General features: G+C 46.7%; 1 protein-coding gene across 3 annotated transcripts in view; it reads left to right on the top strand.

Moving 5' to 3' along the window:
• The first annotated feature begins 335 nt into the window (after nt 1–335).
• Nucleotides 336–22,742, top strand: part of LOC138582453 (E3 ubiquitin-protein ligase DTX3L-like) — a 484,811-nt gene continuing 462,404 nt past the window's right edge. For 2 of the 3 annotated variants that reach the window (XM_069653761.1, XM_069653759.1), the window contains exons 1-2: nt 336–450; nt 899–1,022. The gene's annotated coding sequence lies outside the window, so the exon portion shown is untranslated. Of the gene's footprint in view, nt 451–848; nt 1,023–22,742 lie in introns of those variants that run through there. The other variant, XM_069653760.1, reaches the window with a different exon arrangement.

Genomic DNA, 22,742 nt, shown 5'->3' with positions numbered 1-22,742 from the left:
TCTGCCAGAGCGCTTGTGGACCAACTCCGTTGGGGACGGTGTGCGGTACAAATACCTTTAACATAACATAACAAGATACCCTCTTTGCTATTGTCTTCCAATGTGGATATTTTATTCTGCCTGGCAAAGTAAGTGAAGGGTAAAGATGGCAAACCGGAGATTAAAACCATTTCCATTACCTCGATTCCAGTCAACCACGCGAAAAGTGCATATGACACTATTAATGGTTTCCATAATGAATGGTCTAAATGATAAAGCGAGTTTAGTCACTGGTCCACCCACGTCTCCACCCGATTGGCTACCAGCAGCAGTGTTTTGTAGCCAATCGGATTGAGGCATGATCTGAGCTCCAGCAACTCTGCCTGCGCGGAAAACCCGGAGACTTCGTGCTCGTTCCCGGAGATCCGACAAAGAGCGTAAAAGCCCTGAGTCTCCAAGCTACACCTGGAGGTTAGGCAGGTTTATGTATCCAGTGGAGTAACTTTGCTGAAAATGTTTGGGGGGGGCATGACATCTGAAGAAAAGGTGCCCCAGCCAAATGAATGGGGACAAAATGGTGTGCCATGAAAGGTGGGGGGGACAAACACCCCTGTCCCCCCCTAAAATTACGCCCATGTATGTATCGCTCTACTAAACGTCTCTTTCAGGCCAACCGACAAGCAACTCGCTTAGTGGTAGACTTGTGCTGTTGTTATAATACGTAATACCCGTGTTTTGTTGTGGCTCACGCTTCTTATTCGGGTTAACGGTGAGGTCAAGAGTGCGGACTGAATAAAGAGTGCGTTTCTTACTTGCTGTGCTAACTGCACCCCTCCTCCTTCCTGGAAGATAAAACCGGGGCGGAGCGAGCACTGGATGGCGCAGTGCTAAACTTTCGCTTTCGTTTTCTCTCCAATAGAAACTACTGCTACGGCTGTTAGATACCAGTGACAAGAGGTGGCTGTGGTGACCGACAGGACGGGAAGGGACACACACAATCACAAACATAGTGCACCGATATTGGAGCTGGGAGAGTAATTCAGGTGAGACCAACCTCTGCCCATTGGACCGGACTTGAGAGCACCAAGGGGGGGGGGGGCGGAAAGCCTGAGACACAATGGATCGAGTACAGGTGGGGTGCGGTTGATATAAAGGCGGCCCCGAGTGTTCAGGCGTTGGCGCACAAGAGCGTACAACCCTCCCAGTTTTCGAAGTTGTGAATTGTAATCCGAAAGACAATTCCCAGAATTTAAAGAATAGACTGAAGCCTGGACGTTTCACTCCGGCTTGACAGGGACACGTTTGAGAGGTCTCCAACTTTACCTTTCCATTGGAGAGGTGTGGACTATAGACATACTTTGGGTGGTGACAGCAGGTAAAATGCCATTTTGCACAATTCACCAATTCACTTTCGACAACCGGGCTCATGCATTTTGCTGCTCCCTCTGCCGGTGATCTGTAAATTGAAAGTGCTTGGATATTAATGTTTCACAGTTTTTGCACACAGACATAACACACATAGAACGATGCGGGCACGCTAATGGCAGATGTGCAGGGTATGCTGGTCGCACACAAGTCCATGGGCTCTGTAGAGAAAAGATGGGGGCATCCCCTCCCCTCTGAAGCACTTCCTTGAGCATCCTCTCCTCAAGAAACCCACAGCTGATCCTTCTTGCCCGGCTAACTATCGTCTAATTTCCATAACTGCCTTTTTGGGTAAGCTCCTGGAAAAGCTTGCCATCTCTCAGCTTAACCTTCATTCTGACTTTGTTGGCTCGCTCCACGACCACCAATCTGGCTTCAGATCGGCCAGAAGCACGGAAACTGCTCTCCTGAACATCCGTGAAGACCTGCTCTCCAACCTTGACTCTAACATTCCCTCTGTACTCATCCTGCTTGATCTCTCCTCTGCCTTCGACACAGTCAACCATACCACCCTGCTCAATCGTCACACTGATCAGGCTCTGGCCTGGCTGACCTTTTTCTCTGATCGACCCTCCCAGGTACAACTTGGGTCCTTCCTATCTTCTATCTCCCTCTCTACCTGTGGTGTTCCCCAGGGGTCTAACCTCTCGCCCTGGTTTTTCAACCAATACCTGGCAACTCTTGCATACTGTATTTCCATCTTTTGCTCAAATTTCCAGTGCTATGCTGATGACACCCAACTCATTTTCAGGCTTCCTTCAGCCACCTCCTCTCCTTCCCTCATCTCTGACTGTCTCATTGCCATTCAAAATTGGTGTGCCACCAACGATCTCTGTTTAAATGCCAACAAGACTGAGATCCTCCTCATTGGTACATCCTTTCCCCTCACTCTCTGGCCAGCCTCCCTTGGCCCTCCTCCTGCCCCTACCTGCAAAGCTAAGAACCTCAGGGTCAGACATCTCTAAAAAATCAAACTTCTTATTGCACCTCCTTAGAGGTACTCTTCCTTTCCTCACTTTCCCTCAGAAGCTCACTGTCTCCGAAGCTCTGATTCTCTCTAGGTTGAACTACTGTAATGGCCTCTTTCTAAATCTACCTGCCTCTACTCTCTGCCCTTTACAACTAATCCAGAACAGGACTGCAAGACTTGTCCTTGGCCTCAAGGCCTGGGATCGTATCTCTCCAGCTCTGAAATCCCTTCATTGGCTCCCAGTGGATGCAAGGATTACATTTAAAACCCTTTGCATTGTCCACAAGGCTTTCTGGGGTCTGGGTCCAAAATACCTTCCACTATCCCTTCGTAAATACCTCCCCTCTCGAGCCCTTTGCTCCTCTACCTCTAACTCCCTCAGGGTCAGTCGTTTTTCAAAGAAACAAGCTGGAGGTTGATCTCTGTCTTCGGCCGGGGCCTCCCTTTGGAACTGCCTCGCTACTACCTTCAAACTTGAGGAGAACCATCTACGGTTCCGGAAGCTCCTCAAGACCTTCCTGTTCGCTTCTGCCTTTGCCCCGCTTCTCCCCTGCTGATCTGCCTTTTCCCTCGGCACTCTGCACCTGGCCACCTTCTGCTTTTCGGGCCCAGGTATCTGCTCACCCTGCCATCCTCCTGCACTGCCTCCGGGCCACCCCTTGCACTGGGGCCTGTGTCTGTACCCATACAGTTCCCCACCCACTCTTCTTCTGCACTTATCAGATACACCCTATCTGACCCACCTAGCACCTTTGCCTCTTACAGGCTGCACTACCACTGCTAACACTCTATTGAATTATTTATGTACTTACTATTTATTTTGTTTCTCTCCTATGCTCTGCACTTCCCCCTTTTTCCTTTTTCCCTTGCCCATGCACTTGCGCGTTCTCAATGTCACTGGGCCTAATAAGATTGTTGTTTTTGCTTCTACCCTGTTCCCCTCCCTTCGCCTGGTCGCGCTCTGAAACACCTGTGTACGAGCGCAATATAAATAAAATATATCATATCATCGTAAGCGAGGGCCTAGACTTGTAAATGTGCCCCCCAGACCAAGCCAAGATTGCAGAGGCTTGTTTCTCATGATTTTTCTGTGCTACGTGTTGTTGCCCCGGGGACGGAAAAACCCACTTGAAGTCTTGCCACGCTGATTGAAGAGCAGGACAGCATGCATGTGAGGTTTGTGGAAGAAATGCCTGGATTCCTTACCGGTAATCTTCATTACAGCTACTCTTTCTGACAGACGTTACTCCTCGCTTCTGATTTTTCCTATCCACGCATCAAACTAATGTTTGACGAGTATAGAGCAGGAAACTGCTCCCACAACCTCCTGTCTTTACCCAAGCAAATGGGTAGTGGTCCTCCCCACAAAACACACAAAGAGACTCCATAGAGTACAGTGGGATGGGACACCCCTGGAAAAAACACTAACCTCAACAAAACAGACCCATCCAACATCACAATGTACAGATATCTAGACTTATTCTAGATGTTATCAGCTAATAACACCAATTTATGAAAACATGAATTTCCAAATAGAATGCGTGAATCCAGAATGACTCTTTTATAAAAATATTCTTTATTCATAATAACTTAATTTTAAAAATACGTAATCAGTAAGATTGTTCGAAAGTTACTTGTGCACCACAACAAAGTAACTTGTGCATAAATGGACATAACCATAGTATTGAATTCAGCTGTTAAAAACAGGACGCGCATATTGCTAACCAACTTACAAATAACAGGTTGCAACACATCTCACTTTAATGTTACAAAACCAGTCTTAGATCTTCAATTGTACAATGTTAGGTAAGATTTTCACAGAACTGATAAATCTTCCTGACTTGGGACAACCCCAGAACTTTTTTGTTTTACTAGTGGGATAGTTTTCCTTAATACCTCTGTGTGTGTGGGAACCGTTTTCCACACTCACAGAATCTTTTACTCTTCTTATGGGTGTCATTTTTGTGACTCGCCATAGTGTCTTTTTAAAGTTATCTTGTCCAGTGCACCCAGTCCCACTGCTAGAATCCTGCTAGGGTGTCTCTTCTGCAAAACCCCTGGACTCTCTTCTAACCCTAGGAGTAAAGTACTCACCTGTTTGCCCAGTCTTCCTAAGGAACTCTGACTTGTTCTACTTAAGAACCTATTTTGACACTGTCTGTTGGTCACTAGATCCTAGTGAACCTCCACCCCGTCACCCTCTGCCACTGAGAACACTCATGGTCCAAGAATAAGGAAATACTTTTTAGGGATTGAGACTTTTTCCTAGAAAAGAAATCAAGTGTTTAAAAGTTACTTACTAGTAAATAGTTGGTTGGCAACTGTGAGAGTGAACAGTTACATAAGTTCTTACTTATCTTGGATGTGTGAAGGACTATTCTTAAAAGTATGGTTAACCTCTTTTCATTCCTTAGAAACTGTTTTGCCATTTTAATAGAAAAGTAGATGTGAAGGTATATTACTCTCCTGTGATTAGGTTGTGTCTCTTCCCAAAAGTAATGTTGGTTTCACCAGATTATTCCTGCAGGGTACTTTTATGAGTGTCCCCCAACTGGGTCTTGCTTCCCCTGACTTGCTGCTAGCCTGTCCAGAATAAGTCTGCATTAGGTTGTTGTCTACCTAGAATAACTTGGAGTCGTTCAGTAAAGTGTAACATTAGGGTTTGCTTTCCCTGTACTGTTGTAAACAGACACAAGGAGAGTCTGTGGTTCTAACTGTCCCTTATAAGTCATACATACGATCCTTGTATAGCTGGGAAAGATCTAACCTGGACTACATTATGAGATTAAAAAAGTATAAGGGTTTTACTTGTTTGTTTGTTTATTTATAGGGCGCCAGAAAACCCTTAGGTAGCTGGGCGCACAGAATAAAGAATACTTAGGACTTGGTTACAGATTACAGGTTTTTGGTATCATATGTTATATACAGTAATTACATTATATACATTCTTTACAAGTAAGGGTAGAGGGTAACATATTATAAACAGTAAACGCATTATGTACGTTTACATGTGAGAGTCGGGGGGTGCGTGTGGCAACAGATCACAATGCCCTTGGTCTCAGGTTTCAGAGGTCATTACTTCGAAGCCAGGTGCGGGTATGGTGCCTGAAGCTGTTATAGGGCTGGGCCCTTCTTAGTTCAACTGGTAAGGCGTTCCAGTACTGAGCTGCTTACACAGGGAAGCTTTTGCCTCCTGTTTTTTTTTTAGTCGGAATCTCGGGGTTTGGAGGCAGAAAGAGATAGCTGTTCTGGTTGGTCGTGCAGAGGTTTTTCTTATTATTCTGTCCCTGAGGTATGGTGGGGCTGCATTGTTCAGGCATTTGAATGTTAGTGTGACAATTTTGAAGGTGATCCTATCGCTAATTTTTAGCCAGTTGTAGTTTCTGCGCATATTCGAGATGTGCTCTCTGACTGGGAGGTTCAGGGCCGTTCTGAGCGGGTCATTTTGCAGGGTTTGAAGTTTATTGGTGATGAATTTGTTAGCGCCTGGATAAAGTGCATTGCAGTTATCCAATTTTGAGAGGATCAGTGCATTGGCTAGGATAATGCAGCTAACTGGTGAGAGGAAGGGTCTGCATGCTTTGATAAGTTTGCCAGTATAGGCAGTGGAAGAGGCCAGGGAGTTCACTTGTTTCCTTAGTGACAAAGTGGAGTCTAAGTAGAAACCAAGGGTCTTCACCTCTTTGGCAACGGGGATTATATTGCCGTCGATGTTGAAGGAACTGTAGTTGGAGTCGAGTTTTATTAAGTTGTTAGGTGAGCCTAGAATAAGGATCTCTGTTTTTTTGTCATTCAGGCAGAGGCCATGGGATGCCATCCGTGCCTAAATGAGGGTGTTAAATTTGTTTACTAAAACTGTATCCGTAGTGAAATTGCCCGAAAGGAGGATGAGGATCTGGGTGTCGTCTGCATAGTTAGTGTAGGTTGGCACCCAGTCTGTCCAATTTGTCGAATAGAGGTTTAGTAAAGATATTGTACATCGTTGGTGAGACACAGGAGCCCTGTGGGACTCCACATGTTGTCTGGATAGGGTCTGCGGAGTCTAAGGTGGAGAAGACTCGCATGCTTCTATTGTCAAGAAAGGATTGAAGCCAGGCTATAGCTTCACTTGAGAAGTGGGCGGCTGACGCTAGGTGTTTGCAGAGTACTGCGTGGTCCACTAGGTCAAAAGCTGCCGACAGATCAAGGAGGAGTAGCATAGCTATGTTTCCTTTGTCATTGAGCTCGCCGATTTGGGCTTAAAGATCTATGAGTGCAGTCTCAGTGCCGTGCTGAGGTCTGAAGCCCGATTGACAAGTGCCACGGAGTTGGTTGGTCTCCAGGTATTTTTGGATTTGGAGAAAGGATTATCTTCAGGAGGAAAGGGACAGTATTATGGGCCTATAGTTAGTGGGGATGGAAGGGTCCAAGGTTTGTTTTTTTAGCAGGTGGAGAACCCACTCTTTTAACCTACTTGGGACTGTGCTAGATGAGAAGGAAGCGTTAATGAGTTTGGTGACAAAGGGGGCTAGGTCTCTGGTGGCATTCCTAATTATCTGGGCCGGGCAGTAATCGCCTTTGCAATTGGACGGTTTTAGTGAGGCAATGATTTTTTCAGTTTCATGGGTGGAAACATTGGTGAATTTGAAAGGTGTTAGGCTAGGTTTGGGCGTGGGCATACTAGGGGTTTCGCTGAGAGGGAGCACGGCTTTTTTAATGGTAATTTTAGATTGTAGTGTTTTTACTTTATTTGCGAGGGCATTTTGGATATTGGTACACCATTGCTTGTCTTTGGGTACGTTATCGGTTGGTGGTATAAATAATTCCTTTGTATTGTAACATGCATTGGAGATTCTATCATTATAGACGTCTTTTTTGGCTTGGATGATTGCTTTCTTATAGTTAGTAGCGTATAGTTTAAGTTTGTTTTCACCTCTAGGGGTGTGTCGCCATATAGTTTCAAGCTTCCTTTTTTCCAATCTCAGTTCTTTTAGGTGGGGGGTGAACCAAGCATTGAGATGAGATTGTTGTTTACTTTTACAGTTCTTCAGTGGGGCAACGGTATCCATGGTTATGGCCATGGTGTCGTTGTATATTTTGACCATGGTATCTGGTCCGAATCAGTTGGCAGGGCATTGATGGTTGGGAGGAGCAGGGGTAAGATGTTGTCTGGTGTGATGTTTTTCTGGATCTAGTGGGGCCCGAAGGTGCCATTATTTTTTCAGAATGAGCATCTTGTTGAGTGTTAAGTAGAAATTAATGAGGAAGTGGTCAGTCCACGGCTGGGGTGTAATTTGGTAATAGTGGTAGGGAAGTTGGAAGTGGCTACCCAGTCTAATGTTCTCCCTTTGTCATAGGTGGGGATGAGAACTTTTTGGGTGAGGCTGTGTCCCTCGAGCATAGTGGCAATACCTTGTGCTTGTTTGTCATCTGGGTCGTTAAGACCTAAGTTAAGATCGTCAAGGATCATTGTTTGGGATGACTTTTTTGTGTTGCTCGCTAAGAGGCTGGATAATTCCTCTTCAAATGGGCCTAGGGGCCCTGGTGGCCTGTAAATGAGAGAGATAGTTAGGGTTTGGCAAGGGGATATCGGTAAATTAGCGGTGAGAAGTTTGCAGGATTTTAGGGTAGGTGGTGTTATTAGTCTTATATTCAGGTTGGATTTAGAGATGATGGCTAAGCCACCGCCTCTGGCGTTCTGGCGGTCTAGTCTTAGTAGTTGGTACTCCTTAGGTATTTCTAGGGAGAGGGCTGGACGTGCTGCGTCATGTAGCCCGGTTTCTGTGACTGCTAGGAAGTCGAGGTTATCTAATGTAAGGAGGTCGGCTATTTCAGTGGCGTGGGCCACGGCTGATCTAGCATTGATCAGTGCTCCTGTGATTGGAGTTGTTTTAGGAAGACAGTTTGTGTCAGAGGTAACCAGGATGGTTTCTTTCGTTAAGGAGCTACCAGGTAATTGTTTGTTAGGATGCGTAGAGTTCCTAGTCTGGTTTTTGGGAATGGTACGACGGTTCAAGTAGGCGTTGCTAGGTACCTGTGGTTTGTAGAGGGAGGAGAGCCTAGCGTTTCTATGGAGAGTAGGGCAGGGTGCATGTTTAAATTGGTCCATAGTTAACAGTATTAATTGTAATAACAGCAATGGGGCGTATGTAGATAGTCTGCTAAAATGCATTCTTCTGAAGTAGAGGAAGTTGTACTAAATACATTAATGTGATAGGTAGGCTGAGAACTTCCCTAGGGGTGGCACAGTGGTGTCGGTAGCTATGGAGCTAATTGGCAGGCATAGTGCACAGTACATTAGATATTCACCTGGTGTTGAGACAGTTCAGGTGGCGGTGTACTAGTGGGCTAAGTGCGACTATCAATTACATGCTATGTAGTGGCAGGCTAAATGCCGCTAGAAACACATTGTAATGGCAGGCTAAATGCAACTATCAGATTGCCATGTAGAGGCGGGCTAAATGCAACTAAAAACACATTGTAGTGGCGGGCTAAATGCAACTAAAAACACATTTTAGTGGCAGGCTAAATGCAACTAAAAACACATTTTAGTGGCAGGCTAAATGCAACTAAAAACACATTGTAGTGGCAGGCTAAATGCAACTAAAAACACATTGTAGTGGCAGGCTAAATGCAACTAAAACACATTGTAGTGGCAGGCTAAGTGCATCTATCAAATTACCATGTAGAGGCGGGCTAAATGCAACTAAAAACACATTGTAGTGCAGGCTAAATGCAACAAATATGCTTATTCTGAGTAGGCGCAGCACATATAGATTAATGTAGGGTGAGATAGGTAAATTAGACATGGGTGGCTCGTGTAAATCAATGTGCAGCAAAGTAGGTAGGTATAGAGTAGGCAACGTTTAAATCAGTGTAAAGCAAGCACTACTGGTTCCACGAGGGTGAGGCAGGTTTAAAGCAGTGAAAGACGAAAATGGGCTTGTTCACGCCCCAGGTGGTATTGTGGTAAGAGGCAGGTGCTGTATAGCACAGTAGCAGAGGCACTAAGTCATTTTAAGCTAATCGTTCTGCTCTCTGAAGCGGCACAGCGTCATGAATGGGAACACATGTTGCAATAAATTTAGGCAAGGAGGTGTGGGTGAAATCAAGTGTTCTGTGTAGCAATAGTAGATCAGGAGACTTGTCTAGAACCGACTGCGTGAGAGTACGTTTTGCGGGTGCTTATTCAAAGAGTACTTAAAGTGATGGAGGGACTGCTTGGTCACACGGTCATACGCGGACAGGCGCAGACAGGCCCTTGCTCGCGACCCTCACGAGGACGGCACGGATTCCGCCTCACTGTTGTGGTTGTGCCAGGAACTAGGGCGCTTCAGCCAATCAGGGCTGTGTGGCGCAGCAAATTTGTTGCGGCTGTAGAGGCTATTGCAAGCCTAGCACTGCCATTGACCACGTTCTCTCTGAATGCGGATGGCCCAGAACGAAAGTTTTCATGCAGGTTGGATGATAATGGAGGATATCTGAGCGGCGGGAAGCACAAATACGGTCTGCACATTATAGTGCACATATATCTAGATCCGGTTGCGTGAGTCTGCAGCATATCAAACGGCAGGGTAAAGCTGCAAAATGTTGCTGTCGGTTGGCGGTGGCGGCCGAAGGAAGGAGGCTCCTGCCTCTCTTCATCCGCCGTCGCTCAGGGTCATCTACTTACCTTGAGTTAGCTATGTGCCATCCAAAAATAAGTTACAAGAGCTTATCTCTATCTGTGTTTCACTGATCTCCAAAGCACCTGTAATTGAATATTACATCCTTAGCTTTTACTCACCTAGTATAACTGTGTGTTGTCACAAAAGTAGTTGCATGTTTTTACTGTACCTGGAATAAGTATTCCACTTTTCACTAAGTATTTTGTCCAGTTGACTGATTATGTGATTTGTACTGAGAGTCATTGTACAACTGGTAGGGTCGACTGCCCTTGCATTACTGAATGTAATCGTGAAAGTAATCATTGTTTTTATTCCCCAAGAATAGGTGTAGCCTATACTGAAGTGTAAGAAAATGTTTTGACTTCCCTAGAACTACTGTTGGGTGTTCCAAATAAGGTTTATGCTTTGGTCTGTTCACCTTCAAGCATAGTGTTGTGTTTTGAATTGTGATGACATATACTGTGTAATAGTACTTATTTACACTTAGATTTATCTAGGCCTACATGTATTTTAATACATCCTTTATTTTCACATACCTAGTGTTTCTTTGGATCATTTGTATTACAATTTAATCTGTACTGATTCTACAGCCCTCTCTCCCTCCTAAGATCAGCCTTACTGGCCTGTCTATGCTACCATGTACTCAGGTAGTATAGCCTTATACTAAGAGTGAAGTCTTGTACTGCCTCAGTTGAATGGTTTTACCAAGCCCTTAGTTGGACTTCACAAAACTGTCCTAACATACACGCTACTAGACTGAAGCGAAAACCGAATTACTCAATTTTAGCTGGACTTTTCCCAACATGTTTAATTCCTCCCTAAATTAGTACATTCTTAACAGAGTTTCTTCAGGGGATTGTTTCTTAATCCACCAACTAATGGATAGAGAAGAAGCGTTACGATCCTTGTTGACCCCCCTCTGGATGTAACCAACATTAGTTGATCTGAAGGAGGCGTTCCTGCTTAGGTATGTCAGGATCATCTTGCACACATCCAACAAATCCAAATGGGCCCTAACTTCCTGTGGCAGATCGCTCGATAGTGTTGGAATCACACATTTTTGCGAAATTTGATGAAACGTTGAGGGCGGGAGGGGGCACACTGCTATGTTATAGCTTCTGGAGTCACAACCAAATAAGGAGAACAAAGGACCGCATCTAATTCCCCTATCCTATGGGCAGAAACAATGGCAGTCTAAAATACAGTTTTCTGGTTAAGATGTATGAAATTAGCTGAGCCCAGAGGCTCAAAAGGGGGTCCGTGAGTAGGACTGTGGGCAAATCCCAAGGGAACGTGAGCGATTTGTTCCTGGGCACAGATATATTATGTTATTTGGCATTTATATAGCGCTCTATATATCATTGGCATGACCTCAAAGCGCTGGTAGGTTGAACGCCTTTGGGGACCGTAGTCCAGGTCAGTAGAAAAAGTACAGTGTCGAAGGGTGCTTGGGTGCACCAGTTAAGTGTGCAGCTGATGTAATTGCTTGATGGTATCTGCATTCTAGCATTAGGTGTGGTGGTATTGGTATATGTTCTATGTCTGGCAGGTGGACACCAAGACTGGGTTCTGGCTTCGTTAGGCCTGTGGCACGCTTATGTGTGCAGCTAGGTCGGTTTTTCATGGAATATAACTGCGTTTTATTAGAATGATGGGTGTTAATGGGATAATGTTCGTATGTGAGCAGCTAGGCCGAATATATCGAGGGGTATAGCCAGTGCTCCAGATAATATTTTTAGGTGGGAGTATTTTACTCTCCATTTTTAAACTTTGAGAGTAAATGCGATTTTTAAGAGCGTAAAAATGACTTTTCTCCTTCTCAAGAGAGTAAAATGTATGCGACATCCAGCCGACGTTTGAAAAAACTGTATGGAAATCATTACTATGTGGCCGCTTTCTGCATTGTGACCCAATACACCTTTCATTATTTCTGGCCATTTCATCTTTGCTGTATATATTTAAATGTTGAAATCACAGAAACATAGCCACTTATATAGTAAAGCATACATGAATTTGTATTGTGTGTTTTGAGATTCGATAGCAGAATTGTCTTTTGATGTTTAATGAAAGACCCAATTTCCTGGAGCTATTACTACCTAATGGTATGCCAATGTTATAATACAACAGCGCAGAGAGGCAAGGACTCCATGCTAAATTCTATATCTAATCTAGTGGTTATTTATATAGCTCTTTTGGCAAAGTGCTGTACATAGAACATATTTATTACAATTACCACCAAACCAAAGTCGGTACTCCTTTATCGACCTCGAAAGGATGAAAGGCTGAGTTGGACTTGCTGGGATTCGAACCAGCAACCCACATATCACGCACAGATTGCAGCAACAAGTGCTCAACCGGCTGAGCTATCTTATTGGCTAACATCCTTCAGAGGTTGTTTAACTGATTATCGACTGAGGTATAATGATCACAGTACCTAGATGTATGACAAACCATTTATGAAGCGCTACGTAAAGTTAAATACCTATCTGGATTATCAGAGGGACAGGTTTTGCTGACTTTCTATTTCAATGACCAATGTAACTTTCATTTGTGTGATTTTGAACAACAACGCTTGCACTTTCTTGAGAGTCAGGTTTTGGATGTTTCATTTGTAGTCTTGAAGATTTGAGAGGCTAGAACACCTGTGATCAGTGTAATGACAATTACTCACCCTTGAGCAAAGACTCTGCTGCCACTTGCCATGTATAGTAATGTACTCCATTGACTGCAAGGTTGAATGGATGTAAACTAGACTCTGCATAGTCATCATTTTACACACTGTTTTTATAATTAGACTGTACAATAAATTAGAAGTGTAAAAATGATCTGCCTCTGCAGGATTATGCACACAGCACCAGAACTCTGAAAAATACAATTGTGCAATACTGGTTTGCTTTCACTGGAAAAAAAGCATTACTTGTTAAAAAAAAATACTAATTCTCAATTGCAACTTAGTTTTCCATCTTATTAATTATACAATCCTAAAATTCTAGGAAAACATGCACAGTGCTTCCGAAGCTGAATGGAAAGAAACCATTCCTTTTATCAGTGTGCAGTTTATTTTTTTGAAAGGCTTCAGAGAAATACATTCTGTTTCAGAGGTGGCTTGCAACTACCTCCATGTAGATACAAATCACAAGAAGCCTTCTGATTTATGTCAAGTAACCTGACCTTTGCACTGCCCTCTGCTCTAAACCTGTGTGTAAATAAACGCAGGAAAATAATAAAGCTGGCGTAGTTACAAGATTTTCATGCGTAAAAGGGCCTGGTACTCGCCTTATCTGGAGCCCTGGGTATAGCTGCACTCTAATTGTGTGATGGTGTAGAGTAGAGAATAAGCAGTGATACAATATGGTGGTTCATCTATACAGTGAGCAAACGGTCTGATGGAACAAGGGGAAAAGGAAGGGCGCTCCCACGGCCATGAACAGCAAGAATGTGAAGACTAGCTATTGCACACGGTCTTGCGACACCCAGACAGTGCAGGACGGAACGGTACATGAGGACAGGAGGGGGTGGGGCACAGGCGATATTGCGGGGGACAAGTGGTTTGGGGCATATAGTAACAGCATGGAGGGGCCAGAGGGGTCTGGGGCACAGACACATCACGGGGACCATAGGGTGCTGGTGGAGCACAGCGAAATCGAGGGGGACCAGAGGGGCTGGGCACACAGTGACAACACTGGGCACGATAGGGGCATGGGTACACAGCAATATCTTCGGGAATCGTGGGGGAACTGGATGCACATAGCGACATCGCGGGGAGCCAAGGGGGCTGGGCACACAGTGACATCAGGGGGACAAGGGCGCGTAGTGAAGAGACAGGAACCAGAGGGTCTGGGCCCATAGTGAAACATGGGGGGCCTGAGGTATTGTGGGTACATGGCGACATCAAGGGGAACGAGGAGCTGGGCAAACAGTAACATCACGTGGGACTGGGGGTACGCAGTGACAACACGGGGGCCAGGGGCACACGTGGACCTCACAGGGATTTGGGGGGTGGGCATACATCAGCGGGATGGGGGAACCAGAGGGGTACACAGCGACATCAAGGGGAACTAGAGGGCAGTGGGTACAGAGTGACAGCATGGGGAACCAAGGGGTACAGAGCGACAACACAGGGAACTAGAGGGCAGGGAGTACAGAGTGACAGCATGGGACTAGATGGGCAGGGCATACAGGGTTGGGGGCTGGGGGCAGGGGTAGAGGATACACAGCGACATCACAGAGAATTGAAGGGCAGGGGGTTCACAGCTACAGCATGGGCAATCCTTTGTGCACAAGCAACATCACGGGGATTAGAGGGCATGGGGTATAAGGCTACAGCACATCGATCAGAAGGGCACACAGTGACATCACTTGGACTAGAGGTGGCAGGGTATTGAGCAACAGCATGGGGGACCAGGGGGGCTGGGAGGCACACAGTGATATCACGGGGACTAGAGGGTTGGGCACAAAGCGACAGCACGGGGGACCAGAGTGGTACACTGCGACCTCACAGGGAACCAGAGGTTGGGGGAATAAACGACATGGGGAACCAAAGGGGCTGGGGGTACACAGCGACATTATGGGGGACAAGAGGGGGCATGGGTGTATACAGTGTTAACAAAGGGGACTGGGTGGGCTGGGGCATATAACATCACAGGGAACTAGAGGGGGAAGGGGCAGCCAGCAACAACACAGGAAGCAGAGGGGCTGGGGGAACATTGCGACATTGCGGGGGAGGGGAGCGTGCCTGAGGTGGGCAGGCAGTTAGCAGAGGCTTTGTTGTGCTTCTAGTAAGGTGAAGAGGCAAGACACTGGCAAGGATATGTAAATAATAGGAAGGAGAGGGAATTACATGGAGTTATGATCTAAGGAGATCATTATTCTGCATTTTAGGCATTCCGTTGCTTAATTGCCAGATTAACGAGCGTATTAACTGATGACATTGTTGGGAGTTTCATTGAACATTAGTCATCTGGTTGCTACGGTTTCAGTCGCTTCAGAAGGTCGTGGTTGGTATTACGGAAAGAGCCACGTTTTTAGCGCTTTGCGGAATGTCATATAGTCTTGGGTGTGTCGAATATGTGGGGGAAGTGAGTTCCTCGGGGCCAGGGTTGAGAAGGCGGCTCCTCTGATCCTGAATTAGAGGTTGAAAAGGAGGGCAGTGCTTGATTTTAGGGTGCGGGATGAGAGGTATGGTTTATCGTTTCTTGCAGGTATAATGGGCCAGTCTTGTGCACTGCATGGTGAGTTATGCACAGGGTCTTGAAAGTGACCCTTCGTCCAACTGGGAGTCAGTGGAGGGTTCGGAGGACTGGGGAGATGTTGCCTCTCGGGCCCCTGGCAAGGAGGAGTTTAGCAGCAGCGTTTTGTGCTCTTTGGAGTTTAAGATGGTATGCAGGGGGTATAGGGAGTTGGCATATTCCAGTCTCGACATTACAATCGACCTAATTGCGGCAAGTCTGCTCGGGAAGGAGAGATAGGGAAAGATGCGTCTGAGAAGTTTGAGATGGTAGTGACAACATTTTGACACATTGTTGATCTGGCAGGAGAGGGTTAGGCCAGAGTCCAAAGTGCATCCTAGGTTTTTTACTTTGTCGGAGGGTTGGGGGAGTGCCCAGGGATGGGGGCCATGGGAGTGGATGAGGTAGAAGGGGTGTTGCCTCACACCATGATTTCGGTTTTAGTTTAAGAGGAGGTGGTTAATTGTCAATATCTCGAAGACGGGCTTCTAGGTCGGGCTGGGGGTTGGTGCCCGAATTGGGAATTCTTAGGATGATTTGCGTCAGCGTAGTTGCAGCATGAGATGTTTTGCATGCGGATGATTCCAGGGAGGGTGGTCATAAAGACGTTTAACAGGAGAGCAGGTACTCCAGTGTTAACCGAGCGGGCAGCTGGGACAAATGGGAAGAGGTGGGTTATTTGTTTCCTGTTGCTGAGGAAGGAGGCGATCCACTTGAGATCAGTGCCATGGATTCCAAGGGAGTGGTGGTGGTCGAGGAGGATTGAGTGGTTAACAGTGTCAAAGGCTGCAGAGGGATCAAGGAGAATTAGTGTAGCGCATCCTTCAGTGTCTGCAGTGACTTTAAGATCATCCCAGATCGAGGTCAGAGTGGTTTCAGTTCCATGTCCAGGTCTGAAACCTGATTGTGCAGGGTCGAGGAGGTTGTTGGATTCTGTTGGTTAGGCGGCAACAGTTGGATTCTACAACGGCGTTGAGCTGGGAGTATGCAATTCGGTCGATTCGTTTTGCAAGGAATCTGGTGTTCGAGATGGGTCTGTAGTTTTTAGGGTCAATGGGGTCGAGGGAAGGCTTTTTAAGAAGAGGCTTGACATGTGCAATTTTGAAGGCATCGGGGAAGATGACAGAGGTCGGGGATTCATTTAGTATGTCTCTTGCATGTTCTCCTGCACAGGTAGATGAGAATATTTCTTTTAGGACAGCAGCGGGGCAGGGTTTGAGAGGGGACCCAGGCGGATTGCTGGCAGATAGTAGTTCAAGAAACCTGTCTCTGGAGATGTTTGAAAGAGTCGAAAGTGGGGGGATTGGGGGTGGGGGGGGGGTTTGGATTGGTCAGTTATGGGAGGAGGTAGGGAAGGGACAGTTTGTTGTTAAGGGAGGTCGTCCTGTCACGAGCGGTGGTGCAGAAGTGTAGGGAGAGGGAGTCGCAGAGTGATTGAGAAGGGGTGGAATGGGTAGAGGTGCAAGTGGGTTTGACGAATTCTGATATGATTCTGTGCAGTTCTTTGCTGCGGTTGACTCAGTTGAGAATTTGTTAGTTGTAATAGGCTTTTTTTTTGGACTTTGGATTTCAGCTTTGTAGTTACGATGGTGCAAGGCGAACATGGATCTGTTGAGATCGGTTTTAGATGCTCGCCATTTGCGTTCCAGAGAGTTATTTTGTTTTTTGGCGTTCCTTTGGGGAGTGGTCCATTGTGTGAGGAAGCTGGGCGCGAGGGGGCGAGAGGAATTAGTGAGTCATTGAGCCAAGATTCAAAGGAGTCGATGGTTAAGGTTCTGTCAGGGGGGGTTGTTGTAGGGGATCTAAGAAGTAGGGCTTCTGCGAGGTCAGGGAGGATCTTCACTTTGTTCCAGCATTTGTGGATTTGGGAGGGAGGGTAGGAGGGGTGGTAGGTGGAGGGGCAGGGGTAATGATGGAGAAGGGGATGACAAAGTGGTCAGTCCAAATGAGTGGTTTGGGGCGGGATATATAAATCCGGTCATGGGAGCTGAAAATTGCATCAAGGGGTTGTTGGTGAAATGTCTGTCGTAACCAGGTGGTCTGTAGATGAGTAGATAGCTGTGGGAGAAAATCAGAGGTAGCAAGAGTTTAACTAGAAGGGATTCACATGAGGGAATGCATGTCTGAGATTCGACGAGTGAGACAGAGAAATGAGAATTTAAGAGGTCTGCCACTCTGCCTCCTGGAGGGTCTATTGTGGGGAATAAGCGAGTTGCCAGGGGGGGAAGGCTTCATGTGCAACAGGTGCAAAGTCATCGGAGAACCAGATTTCGGTGATAAAGATGAGGTCAGGCTTGTCCGAGGACAGAGGTTGAAGATGCTGTCTGTTTTTTGCGACGGAGTGGGCATTGAAGAGGATGCAGTTGACTTTGTGCAGGTATGTGTTCTTTGTGGATGTCATCGGAGTGGGAGCATGAGGAGCTTGAGAGTTTGGAGTGGCGGAGGGTGTGGGTGGAACATTCTGGGTTGCTGAGACAGAGGGAGGTGGGTTAGCGAGGGGACAGGGTGTCAGTGGATTTTGAGTAACGGAAAGTGTGATTACATCAGTGGAGGCTGGGAAGAGTAGGCGGACAGAGGAGGATATGTGAGGGGTTTGTGTAGAGGTGAGGGGGGACGGACGAGTGGAGCATTGGTCAGATGGTGTGAGGGGGCTAGGAATTGGGAGAGAATCCAGAAGGAGTAAGTGGTTATGTTGTGCAGGGTGAGAAGTCAAGAGAGAGTGGGTGGAAGCAGGGCGAGGGCAGAGGGGAGTGGGAGTGTGAGTGGGAGGGTGTGGGGGAGGAGGAGATTGCGCGGACGGGTTGAGGTAGAAGTGGTGGGCGTAGAGTCGAGGGAGAGAACCAGTCTCGTTTTCTACTTTTCGTGTGTTTTGGTGCTATATGGGTGTGAGAGATGGTAGGGGGGGTGAGAGGAGGAGGGAGATGAAGCTACCGTTCTTGCGAGTGCGATACATGCTGCTTTCAGTGAGGTGAAGGGATATGAAGGGGGTGGTTGTTGGCGGGGTCGAGAAGCGGTTAGGGGGGGTGGGGTGGGGAGTTCTTTGGTGTGTTAAGGGGGAGTGACTGGGGGGGAGCAGAAGGGAGGGAGAGATGTTCCTTGGAAGATGCAAGGAAGGAGTGGAGCAAGAGGAGGATTCGTGCTGTTTGGAGTGCCAGAGGGTTCCTCTGGCTTGGGAGTCCGATAGGGGCGTGGTGTCATGGCAAGCAGTATCGGGGAGTTCTCACTAGGTGTCAGAGGGAGGGTGGGTGGGGAATCGGCTTCTGAGGAGCGAGGTGATTGGCGTGCAGGGTGATGGTAGGAGAGTGGGCAGGTGTGTGTCAGGGTGTAATGGGGTGGGATGGGGGCGTGTGTCTAGGGTTGTGCTCAGGGGGGATAGATGGAGCGGTCGTGTAGGTGGGAGCAAGAGCGCGGGCCAGGTACCGTGAAGGGTGAGCTATGGGGGGCTGGGGGGAGGGAAGGGGGAAGGTTGGGGATCGGGACAGGTGGGAGAGGGGGATTATTGTTGGTTGGGGTCTCCATCTGGTGTCGGGTAGGTGGGGGGGATTGAAGAAGTAGTAATGGTAGAGGCTATTGGTGTACAACACGTGGCTTGGAGCTGGACACTATGGTAGTGGGAGAGGGCAAAAGAGTTTGGGGCAGGGTGGAGGTCAAGATGAGGAAGCGACGCCTAGAATTTAAGCAAGTATATTACTGTATTATCTCAAGCAGCACTTGTAGTTGTAGGGGGAATGAGAGACGGCAGTATCATTCTGTAGCGTGGGTAAGTAAATCACAGTGCCATCTCGGGGGGGTGTTTTCAGAATCAGAAATAGACTAGAGGAAGCAGGCAGAACCCGAGTAATTCTCAGTGTTTGGGACAGGGAGAATATAACCCAGTAATATCTGAGGATCTAGGTCCACTATCTAGATGTGAGACAGGCTAGCAGAGTAAAAGATAGCCATCCACATAGTGCACCCTGATTCAGCTAACAGGAATAGTTTTAAATGTGTGTGACAGGCAGAAACAGTACAGCAGCCTCTTGGGCGCACTATCTAGATGTGAAACGGGCTAACATGAATAATTTCTAAGTGTTGGAGACTTGCAGAGTACAACACAGTGTTATCTAAGGCGCACTGTCAAGAAGCCAAGATGTGAGACCGACTAACAGGAACAATTTCTAAGTGTTTGTGACAGGCAGAAAACAACACAGTAGTATCAAGGCGCACAATCTAGATGTGAGTACAACCACGTTCGACTTGCTTCACTGGAAGGACTGCTAAGACGCCCAGTTTGACCATCTTCCCTAATTAGTCATGATGCTAATGGCCACCGCCCGCCAATCTCTAGTGCTGGCGTCGGTGGTTATTACCGCTGATAAAAGGATTAGGGGGGAAAACCTGGGGAAGATTATTCACATTCAAACACTGTTTCATTGCGATTATCACTTTGCTTTAAAATGGTCTCAGTCTCTCGAAGTCCTGAGACATTGGGCGCCTATGGTAATGATGCCATAGAAGGGGACGCAGATGGAGCCGTACCTATGGAGTGATACAATGTGGCTGCCGACAGGCCCTTAAAGGAATGGTTCGGTCAAAAAATGTTATTGCCCCTACGGGTCGGCTATGTGTTTTTAAGCCTAAATCGCTCGATTTTAGAAAAATTTCCTATAGACCTTACCCGAGTTTTCGTCCATTAAACGCACGTGAAAACAGGCACCAGGGAGCTGCCATTTTGTGATAATCCTATCATTTCCCCCATCGCCCTGGCTGACCTGCTTTTGTGGCACTAAATCATATCCCCCGCTCCTGAGCCTGTCACCCGCAGACGCGTACCGCCCATTTCACAACGCCAAAGCACCTCTCGTGTCAACATTTGCTGCGCTTCAGCTAATGACGTGTCGCCATGGAAATGTCAGGACGCCTCTTTCCTCAATGAGCATAAACAGACCGTTTCACAACACACAGCAGCAGATTTTCGATTCCATTCCTCTCTCTGTGTTACTTTGAGTATTCTGTGACTCGTTTCTGTGCTCTGGTCAGCTACCTTCGTTGCTTGTAGCCCGTGTGAACAGATACCCGTACCACCGCTATCAATTATTTTAGTTTGTGTAACACACAATGGATACAATAATGCCCTACATGTACGAGCCCGAGTATACCGAGGAGGAACTACTGGAAAGGGAAACACACGAAAACGATGGGTCTTCGGATGGCAGTTGGGAGGACGATTCAACAGCTGAAGAGCCTGGACCTAGTCGCATGGACGGTGTTTCCATGTGGTGCACATGCAATCGGTGCGAGCTAATGCCAACCGAGGACGAGAACTGCTGCTGCTGTGAAAACTCGGGATGCGTGGCCTACATCTCGGAAGGCGAGCCACGACCGCAATGCATCACCGAGCTGCCAGACTTCATGCTAGCCTGCCTCACACGATCCATGTTGAGGATAATGATGGCGCTTATGCACGAACTTCGCAACTGTTCGTCCTCGTAATCCGAGTAACGAGTAAGTATACTCTGCTTGTTATGCTACTCCTATTTCACGGTCTTCTACTATATCCAAAATTACATATACATATCATTGTAACGCACGAAAGTCGTTCAATAGTGTGCAGTGTCTAGATAGCATTTCTCTGAGCAGAATGCCATTAGTTACAAGAATTGTCATTGACAACAAACGTTTATTAAACTTATCTTGGTAATTTAAAAACAGTTTGTTTCATTCCTTTTCACAGGTGGTACAGGCTGGTGGCCTATCGTTCCTTTACATGGTGGCTTCACGGGAGGCTTGGACACCGCGTTCGAATAGTGATACCCGCCTGTGCCGTTCGTGCCATAAGAGAAACGTTCCCGAGTGACAGCGGTCAGTACAGGGGATTTTCTCTCGCTGTGCTGCAACCTGAACTGTACAATGTTTTGTATTTTGGTGTCATCACAATAAGCTACAAAATAAAACACCACATATATTTTAACAACGGTGGTTTGGATTTTTTAAATCAATCAAGTGTGTCTCCATTCAAGGATGGACGTCAGACACCTGTGCTCGGAATGGGTGAAGTTCAGGTCGCTGTGAAGCGGGGTGGTCACTATCTAAGCTAACATAAAATATTTTCACTAATGCATGCACTAAATAACACTTGTTCAAAGTCTTTCAGTCGGTTATGTCTCCATAAAAGTCACACATATATCAATACTATCAATTAACATTGGATTATACAGGCCTTAGGTCAAGGGTCTTGACCACTATAATACACACTGTATTAAGTGTGTATGTACCACTGTTTGAAGTGTGGGTCTGTGCTCACAAGAATCTCCGATATGTGGCATTTGTTATTGATGGGCAACGATATACTGCAGTAGGGGGTCTAATGTTAGATGGGGATCTGCTAGGTGGGCATCATGGCCTGGTCAGTGGTCTGGCACATGAAGAGAATACCTTGCAAGGACACAGGGTCAGAATGGCAGTAACATTCCACTGGCGAGGGTGCGTGGGCAAGGACACGTTTGTGGAGATGAACGAGCCATGTGCTTGGTTCAAGCCGGTTCACCTGCAGGACCGTGATCTCAGAGAGTGATGTGTTACATTTATTAGCTGTTGCAAATACCTCTGGAGTTTTCCAGTCAGAGTGGGAACGAGGCTGTGGGCCATGTGCTCTGCGCGCTGTACTATCGCAGTGAGGCCTGGTCACCAAAATGGAGTGGAAAGGGGGTACAAAAATGGATGCCCCGTGTCCTGCTCAGTGTTCCCATCTACGCGAATGTCATGCAAAGTTAACATCACATAAGGGCAAGGGACGGGCGCAAACAGCCAAGGTGACAAACAGCATGTACACTTCAAAAGGTATCCCACGCCCAGGGCCCATCGCTCACATGCCCTCCTCAGACCCCGTGTCTCCAGGCAGGCCTCCCCTGAGTCAGGCTGCCCCCCCTGCAACAAACATAATACCATGGCATACACACGTCATTCATTCACAATCACACCCCTGTTTTTAATACTTTATAAACCACTTGATATGTCTCATGAGAACATCTTTGTGCTTTGCAAGTCAACTCCTGAACCTTCTACCTGAGAAGCACTGAGATCTATGCTAATCTGCTCGTCGCCGTGCTATCTGGGACCGCTTCGAGCAAACTCGTCAGTGTGCTACCTGTGGCCATCTACCTGTTCTCCTGCAACATACTGCTCGGCCTGCTGAATCCAACTGTTTGTTGGTCAAGGTAAGCCCATGTATCCTAGTCATATTTCGGTCATTTTTACATTTCAGTCTATTTGCTATTACAGTACCCAATAGAGCTATGGTCATTGGTCTCATTGCTAGTGACTTGAGTTTCCATTGCTATGCTATCAATAGATCTATTTATTTTCATCTGTGTCAATTGTCATCGAATTGCATCCTTCGGGGGTCCAGTCTATAATGTAAGCATGGTTCCTTTTCGTGCAAGACAGAACATCCAAGGGACGAGTCACATGTTCAGAGTTTAGTCACATAATTTAAAACATTTCTGTAACTTATGC

Source organism: Ambystoma mexicanum, chromosome 3q (genome assembly GCF_040938575.1).
Source record: "Ambystoma mexicanum isolate Mex_15411 chromosome 3q, UKY_AmexF1_1, whole genome shotgun sequence".
Classification (NCBI taxonomy): Eukaryota; Metazoa; Chordata; class Amphibia; order Caudata; family Ambystomatidae; genus Ambystoma; species Ambystoma mexicanum.
This window is presented reverse-complemented; position numbering and strand designations above follow the sequence as displayed.